The following is an 8,810-nucleotide window of genomic DNA, read 5'->3' as shown; positions in this document are numbered from 1 at the left end:
TTGACCCCGAACTAGTCTCTGCGATATTCAAAAGTATCTTTAGGCAATGGTTTAGTTACAATATCTACAATCTATTCCTTAGTAGGCACATAAAGCAATCTGTCTTCCTTTACTTCAACCTTTTCCTTCAAGAAATTATACCTTATAGAAATGTGTTTCAATTTGGATAGAAATACCAGATTCTTTGACATATCAATAGCAATAGTATTATCATAGTGAATAATAGTAGACTCATGATAAATTATCCTTATATCTTTTAGCATTTGTTTTATCCATAAAATCTTAGTATAGTTGGTAGCAGCAACTACATACTCTGTTTCAACATTAGACAATGAAGTGCATGATTGTTTCTTGCTAAGCCATGAAACCAACTTCTTTCCAAGAAAGAATACACCACCAATAGTTCTCTTTTGATCATCCATATCTCCTGCCCAATCAAAATCTATATAGGCACATAATATGAAGTCATCATTCTTTGGATACCATAGCCCAAACTCTATTTTACATACCAAATATTTGAATATCCTCTGAATAGCAATATCATGAGTTTCTCTAGGATCTGAGTGAAATCTAGAAGTAATGCAAACAGTGTTCATTATATCAGGTCTAGTTTGAGTTAGGTACAACAATCCACCAATCATCGATTTGTATCTGCTTGGATTTACTCTAGGAGATTCATCATCCTTTGACAATTCGCAACTGCTTATCATAGGAGTACCGACAGGTTTAGAATTCTCAGGTCTAAATTTCTTAAGTAACTCCTTCACATACTTAGTTTGACAAATGAAAATACCTTTATCAGTCTGAGTAATCTACAAAGAAAAGAAAAATTTCATCTCACCAATCATAGACATTTTAAATTCATTCTTCACATCATTAGCGAATTTCATGCATAGAATTTATTCACCTCCAAAAATGATATCATCTACAAAGAGTTCAATAATCAATATGTCATCCTGCTCAATTTTTTAATATAAGTTACTAACAACATTACCTTTTCTAAAACCAATCTTTAAAAGATATTTGTCTAATCTAGCATACCATGCTCTAGGGGCTTGTTTTAGTCCATATAATATTTTTGTCTTTAGGTCTACGAACTAATTCCCATGTCTTAATCTTTTCTATCTGATTTAATCCTTCTTCCATTGCTTTTGTCCAATTTTCAGCCTTGCTTCAATAAATGATCTTAATTCTTCTTCCATTACTTTTATCCAATTTTCATCCTATCTAAACTAATTCCCATGTCTTAATATTTTCTATACCGGATTATGAGGTTTAACAATATTGGGAAAATCTCTAACAAGCTATGTTTAAGTGATCTTCACTATGCAATCAAAATTTACATGACACATCCTTTTATGCCATAACCAACCTTAATCAATTTGTCCAATCAATTAAGTCATCTCATCGGAGTTCAAATTAAAGATGTTTCCTTTGGTCTAAGTTCCAGAAGCAATTTCCATTCCAGATCTATTTAAACATCTTATACACATACACATTCTTCTACACATAAATATATATATATATACACACTTAACTATTTATAAATACATATATAAGAAGTATTAAAATTAATTGGCTTACAATTAACGATTAAGTAAAAATATAATCATATAGTTTTCCAAATATATATGGGGATACCCTATTCAAATGTTGAATAGGGTTTCCCCCCCTTTTTCATTTACTAAACATTAAAATAAACATATGAAAACCTAATTAAAAAGTTCTAAAGTTAACCCACCATTCTATTTTTTTTTAAGCTTCTTATCTACCCTAACCTGAACCGGGTTAGGGTTTTATGTGTTATGCAGGGTGGGTGAAACAATGGCGGAGGGTGTTATTCATAGGCATCGGTGTTTTTGTTGGGGCTCCCCACAGGGTTAGCCACAGCCGTGCCTATGTGTCATGACCCATAATGCGGCTATTGCCGCTATTGTGGTCTATTGCCCATAGGGAACGGCCAAAGCCGCCCCCTATGAGTTGCGGCCCACAGTGCGGGTGCGATCGCCACCCATAGGGAACGATCGAAGCGGTCCCCATTGTGGGTTGCAACCCATAGTGTGGTTGCGACTGCTAGTGTGGGTTGTCACCCACAGGGAATGGCCGAAGTTGGCCCCCCTATGGGTTGCAGCCCACAACATGGGTTGGTCGCCCTGTGGGTCTTCCAGCAGGGAGCCGTAGGCTCTTTTTTTAAATTTTTTTTTTAAAGTTTTCATAAAATGTTATATATATATATTTATATATACATGTACATTATATATACATGTACATTTATAATGTACATATATATATATATAAATAAATAGAATACTCTCAGAAAGATATCTAGGGTTATATTGTTTTTTTAATCATGGAGGAAATTAATAAAATAACAGTCAAATAAAACCAACGACCATAAAAAAATATACTTTTCCCTTTTTATTAGATTTAAAGTAAAACCTTTTAGAAATGAATATATTAGATATTTCTACTAATATAAGGTATATAAAAAATCTATTTTTTTTTTTTTAAATGAATATGCAATATTTCCTCAAGTCTAAAACATATATGTATTTTCTTTAAATCATTTAAAGAAACTTATAACCTATTGAAATAAATGTATTTCTTTTTATTTCTAATACCATATAGTTAACCTTTGAAATAAATTAATTTATCTACCTTTATTTTCTGCATTTTTTTTATAAAGAAATAACTGCAGAAATATATAAATTGCAGCAACAACTATAATGCCCAAAAATCATTTAAAACTTTATATTCATGCTAAAATGAAATATTATTGTTCATTCCAAAATCCATTTACCCATATTTTGCATTTGGAAATAAATAAATAGAAGTAAGGGTTTTATTTTCTTTCACTAACATTCATGCTTTAGTATTCATTCATTTCCATCATTTTACAATATGCATAAAGAGATAGAAATGTCTTTTATTTTTAAGAAATAAATGCAAATAGATTTAAACTCAAAACTATAGAAAATTTATTCCATTTTTACTTTCATTCCTTTCTTGCAATAACAAACTTAATAAAAGAATGCATTTCATTTTAAATAAATCATGGTATAAAGAATACTTTTATTTTCAACATATTAACTTTTACAAAAGGGTGAATACCCAACTTAGCCTCTCATTCTATTAAATGAGGGTTTCAAAAATAAATACATTTTACAATAGCAATATTAACAAATGATGATAGTAGCAACTCCTAGCTTTTCTTTCCTTCCTTTCCAAACAAACTTGCAATATAAAGTCTTAAGGTTGTGACCATGGAGGCTCACCTCCCAACCTAGGCTTACTAGAAGCCACCCTCAAGCTTGGAGAACCAAGACCTAGACGGGTTACACTCAAACAATACACAAACAAGCATGACAAACTCACAACAAACACATTCCCATCCCAAGGCTTAACATCATCACATAATGTGATCTTTACATGGGTGAAGGTGGACTAAGTACCTTGAGGAGAAACTACAAAATAGTAGAACACAAAGCCATCACAAGGAAACCAAGAATACATCACAAGATACAAACTTGTCCCAACATCCTTATGACCCCCGAGGCATAAAAGTGATAATTTCTCCACTTACGATGCCCAAATGCATAAACAATAACTATGCGGCAAGGGTCACGAAAATCCCTTGAGATCACTCTCTTCAAAAGAGAGCCTCTGACTCTAAGGTTACCAAACAACCCTCCACCCCAAGGCCACTCTACCCTCCCAAGGGTGAGTTAGGCCTTGAATATACCCAAAACACAAATAAAATGCTTAACCGAAAACAAGGGAAAGATCACACATCTTTCTTCACAAATAAAAACACAAAGTGAGAAAACAATGAAATACGTACAATCTTTCAAACATTTTTCCAGCATACATAGAAAGATATTAGACCAACCTTGAATTTGCCAAAGGTATGCAAGGGATAGTTTGGAGTAGAGCTTCCCAAATCCACACTTCTTTCCTTTCAAGACTTAGCCAAAATTCTTATACTAAAGTGTTCAAAACTTCAAGATCTACTCTCCAAAGATGGAGAGTGGGTGATTACCTTCCTAAGTTTCAAACCATTTCTTAAGAAAGCTTCTCTCACTATTTCCAACCTCTTGGATAGAGTAAGAGCTCACATTGGCTGGTCTTCCCAACCTCTTACATGTTAGTAAAACTGGAAAACTTGAAAGAAGGGAAGAGAGACTGGGGAAGAAGAAACTGACACAAAAAGGGAAAGTTAGCTAACCTAGAAGAAGTCCTCCAAGATGGATTTTATGTCATCTTGGGAAAACCAATATTTGAGGAGTCAAATCAGTCACATAGGAGTGGTTACATGCTTAAAAGTACCCCTAACATGAAGGTATACCCTATGGACTTTTATAAAATCCCCTAAACTAACCCTTGGATTCCATTTCACCCTTTAGAAACCCATCTTAAGTTAACCTATGGGTCAAACCTGAGTTGACCACTCCAAAGACTCTCTACCCAAGGCAAATTTGGGACCACACTCAAATAGTTGAAAAAGGATTTGGTTGAAACAATTTCCCTCCAAGAGACATGTCAAAATCAAAACACTATACAGCACATGTGTCAAGTGACAATAAAATAAATTACTTAATTACACATGGAAATTGGCTCTTATTGGATTAAACAAATTAATAAATACAATTTAACACACTTGCAAACATTTATGTTTAGGATTAAAATATGATAAATACGGGGTGTTGTCTTTCCAAATAGACAACCCCTAATTTTATGAATGTACAAAGGTCTAGGCTTGATTCTCCATATTGTTTCGATGGTCACATGGATAATTTTCCTACACATCTCAATTACACATTAGTAATTCCCAAATAACCTCATATAATATTAAACATACAAATATGGATACAAATCAATCACTCTGTATACTTTTTTCCATCATACAAATAAATTTACCATACATCCAAATCAATCCACATAAGCAATTATGATAATCCTCATAAATTTCATCCATTCATAAGATATGCATTATATTTCTAACATCATAATAAATTCTTGCAAATCAAATAAATGACATACACCATCTCAAATGTTATCCTATCCTAGAATCATATAAAAGTTTATATCCATAATGCATAGAAATGAAGCATCAATATATCAATGTTATCCAATCCTGGGATCATATAAAATTTTGTATCCATAATTCATAGAAATGAAGCATCCATAATAGTTCCAAAATGAAAATCATTGAAATGCTAGGATAGGCCGGGGTAGGGCCTCAGATGTTCTCTTGTTGATATTTGAAGGTTTAGGTTGAGGTCTTTTAGGTTGAACAAGAGGAGAAGCAGGCCTCTTCTCTTTATTAAAGGGAGGAGGTGGAACTGAATCATAGAAAGGAGGAATGCTAGGTGTAGGAAGAAGAACAAGTCCATCATGAGGAGGAGGTACAGGTCTAACCTTAGGAAGAATATTGTTGTTCTTCTTAGGAGGAGATATAGTCACATCCATAGGAATAGGTTGATGATCTTCCTTAAGAGGGAGATTAGTTCTATCCATGAGGGGAAGAACGTCATCTTGAAGAATAATAGGAATGTCAAGTGTTGGGGATCTAGGTTCACTTAAGGATAAGATCATATATTTATTCCATTTTTTATAAGATTGAGAAAGAGCATCACTCCTTGATGGAAGAGATTTAAACTGTTTAGGCCAAAATAAATCAATAGGATCATCGGGGCTTCTATTGGATGGATGAAATAAGCTATGATTCATGGTTATGATTTCTCCATTGTGAGGAAATTTTAGACACTTGTGGATTGGAGAAGCAATAGCCTTCATGGAAGATAGCCAAGAGTAGCCCAACTTCACTTGGAATTGCTTGGAAGAGGGTATGATAATAAAGTCAACATCCATGAATTTAGTATGAACTTCAATAGGAAGGGTGATAGAGCCAATGGTAGGAAAAGATAAGCCATAAAATAACTTCACAACCACATTAGAGGCATCATATATTGGTTTATGCAATCGTAAAGTGAAAATATACTACTCATTGATGACATTAACCATGAAAGAGGGATCAATAAGGGCACCACGATAAGGTATATCCTTAACATTCGCAACTATGTATAAAGGGTCATTAGGTGATCTAATGGTATCACTAGGGTCAAATGTAATTGAAGAGGGGAGAACATATTTGAAGGTCAAATGATCAAAACATAATGAAATAAACATGTAGAATGCTAAAATATCATTAAAAGACCATTTCACCTTGCTATTTTACCTTCTCCTTCGGATTGAGCTTGATGAAGTGAAGGTGCCCCTTGATAATGCTCCACTTGATGTGCTCCTTTGATTGCTGGATGTGGATGGCTCTCCAATGTTGTGCACAAATGGAATGGATTTGAAAAATGATAAGGATGAGATGATCAAGTTGCCAAGATGATTTCCTGGGCTCAAAAGGGCAGCATAAACTTACTGGATTTCAAGATGTTTTGAATGAAGGGATGGAGCCCTATTTTATAGGAAGAGGAGAGGAAAATGGATGGCTAGGATGAATTCAAGATGAAGGGCTAAGATTTACTTGTGAGCTCACACAAGGTCCAAGAGAGGGTGTGGAGACCAAGAAATATGCCCTAAAGGCATTTCGTATCTCCACACTCCACAAGATGCATTGGAGGAATTAAAAATTCTCCAAAAAAGGATATCATGGGGATTGGAGGAATAAAAATGAATTAAAAATTCCTTGGGAGATGGGATTCCTAGAGGAATGTGTGATTTTGAAAATCTTACATTCACCTAGGAAAAGAGCATTTAAAGCTAGTGGCTGGATGAAAAGGACAAAGAGTTGACTTTGTGGCTAATCATGATGATTAACCATTAACAACTCATTAGGAGGGGGGTTAGAGGAAAAGTTAGGTGGGATTAATATTTCTAGGAGAATTTGACTAGGAGAGAGAATGAGTGGAGGGAATAAAAAATTAGAAGAATAATGTTAAGTAAGTTTATGGAGTTTCTAGAAGAAGAAATTAAGAAGAGTTGTAGGAATCATGTAGGTTAACTAATTAATTGAAATTAATTAGCTAAGAGGAAGATTTGTGAGGATTTGATTTTTTTTAGAAGAATAAAGAAAGGGATTGATTTATTAAATAATTCAATCATATGCTATAGTGACAATATTAATTATATTTAATTAATATTGAGAGGAATTTGAATTAACATAATTAATTAATTAATTATGCGAGGAATTAAAAATAATTAAAATAATTATTTTTAAGTGTCTACAGTTTGCCGCTCTTTGAAGCGAGGTGTGATGACACATTGATTCATAGAATAATCTTGTTTTGATGATGATATTGGTTTGATAGGATGCCCTAGCTCTTGATTTACAGATTACGGTATGGTGATGCCCCCTCGGGAGATCAATTGAGGTATTTGATCTTTGGAGTTTTTGCGAAATTGATATCCTGATAGATTTGATTTGATTCAATTGATAAGATCTAGATTCAGTCTGGTTTCAAGAAGAATTCATCCTGTATAAGACAAAGATGATCAAAGTGTCTAGTTTTAGGAAGGATTCATCCTGTATAAGACATGATTGATCACAATATCTAGTTTCAGGAAGGATTCATCCTGTATAAGACATGATCGGAGTGTCTGGTTTCAGGAAGGATACATCCTATATAAGACATGACTGATCACAACGTCTGGTTTCAGGAAGGATTCATCCTATATAAGACATGATCAGATCACAACGTCTTGTTTCAGGAAGGATTCATCCTGTATAAGACATGATCGATCACAACGTCTGGTTTCAGGATGGATTCATCCTGTATAAGACATGATCAGATCACAACGTCTGGTTTCAGGAAGGATTCATCCTATATAAGACATGATCGATCACAACATCTGGTTTCAAGAAGGATTTATCTTGTATAAGACATGATCAGATCATAATGTCTAGTTTTAGGAAGGATTCATCCTATATAAGACATGATAGATCACAACATCTAGTTTCAGGAAGGATTCATCCTGTATAAGACATGATCGGAGTGTCTGGTTTCAGGAAGGATACATCCTGTATAAGACATGACTGATCACAATGTCTGGTTTCAGTAAGGATTCATCCCATATAAGACATGATTAGATCACAACATCTGGTTTCAGGAAGGATTCATCCTGTATAAGACATGATCAGAGTGTCTGGTTTCAGGAAGGATACATCCTATATAAGACATGAATCAGAATCAGAATTGATTATGTGAGGAAAAAAATAGAGCTAGAAAAATTAGGGTGGAAGGGATAAATGAGGAAGATATATGAAGTAGTCGTGAGGTGTTTGGAAAGAAGAATAATAGATGTGAAACGACGGAGGAAAATGGGGGCAATTGAGAACTCCATGGGATTATTGAGTTTAGGATTTGATGAAATGATGGTGAGATTTTGTGCACAACAAATGTGGAGAGCCAACCTAGTTTGATGTTGCCCTGAGTGACTTGCACCACTGATTATAGAAATCAGGATGCCATGAGAAACCTAGGGCATGGACTGACTTTGTAGACAAATGGGAATTTCTTGCACACAACAATACAAGTGTTAAGAAATACTAATACAAAATTGTGGGTTCGTGCAAGGAAACCCTCAAACACATTGATACCTCTTGTACATGAGAAGGTAAGTGTTGATAAACACTAGTACTAGGTCACCGATTTATACAAGAAGGATCCAAAACATGTCATACTATGAAATATGCCCCAGTGTGCACCTATCATAATGTACCTGGATATGGAAGAAGCCAGACAATCATAAATAGTGGCAGTCATAGGGCAAACGATGCAAGCCTATATGAAAAGATC

The sequence above is a fragment of the Cryptomeria japonica genome, chromosome 8 (genome assembly GCF_030272615.1).
Source record: "Cryptomeria japonica chromosome 8, Sugi_1.0, whole genome shotgun sequence".
NCBI lineage: Eukaryota > Viridiplantae > Streptophyta > Pinopsida > Cupressales > Cupressaceae > Cryptomeria > Cryptomeria japonica.
Note: the sequence above shows the minus strand (reverse complement) of the source record.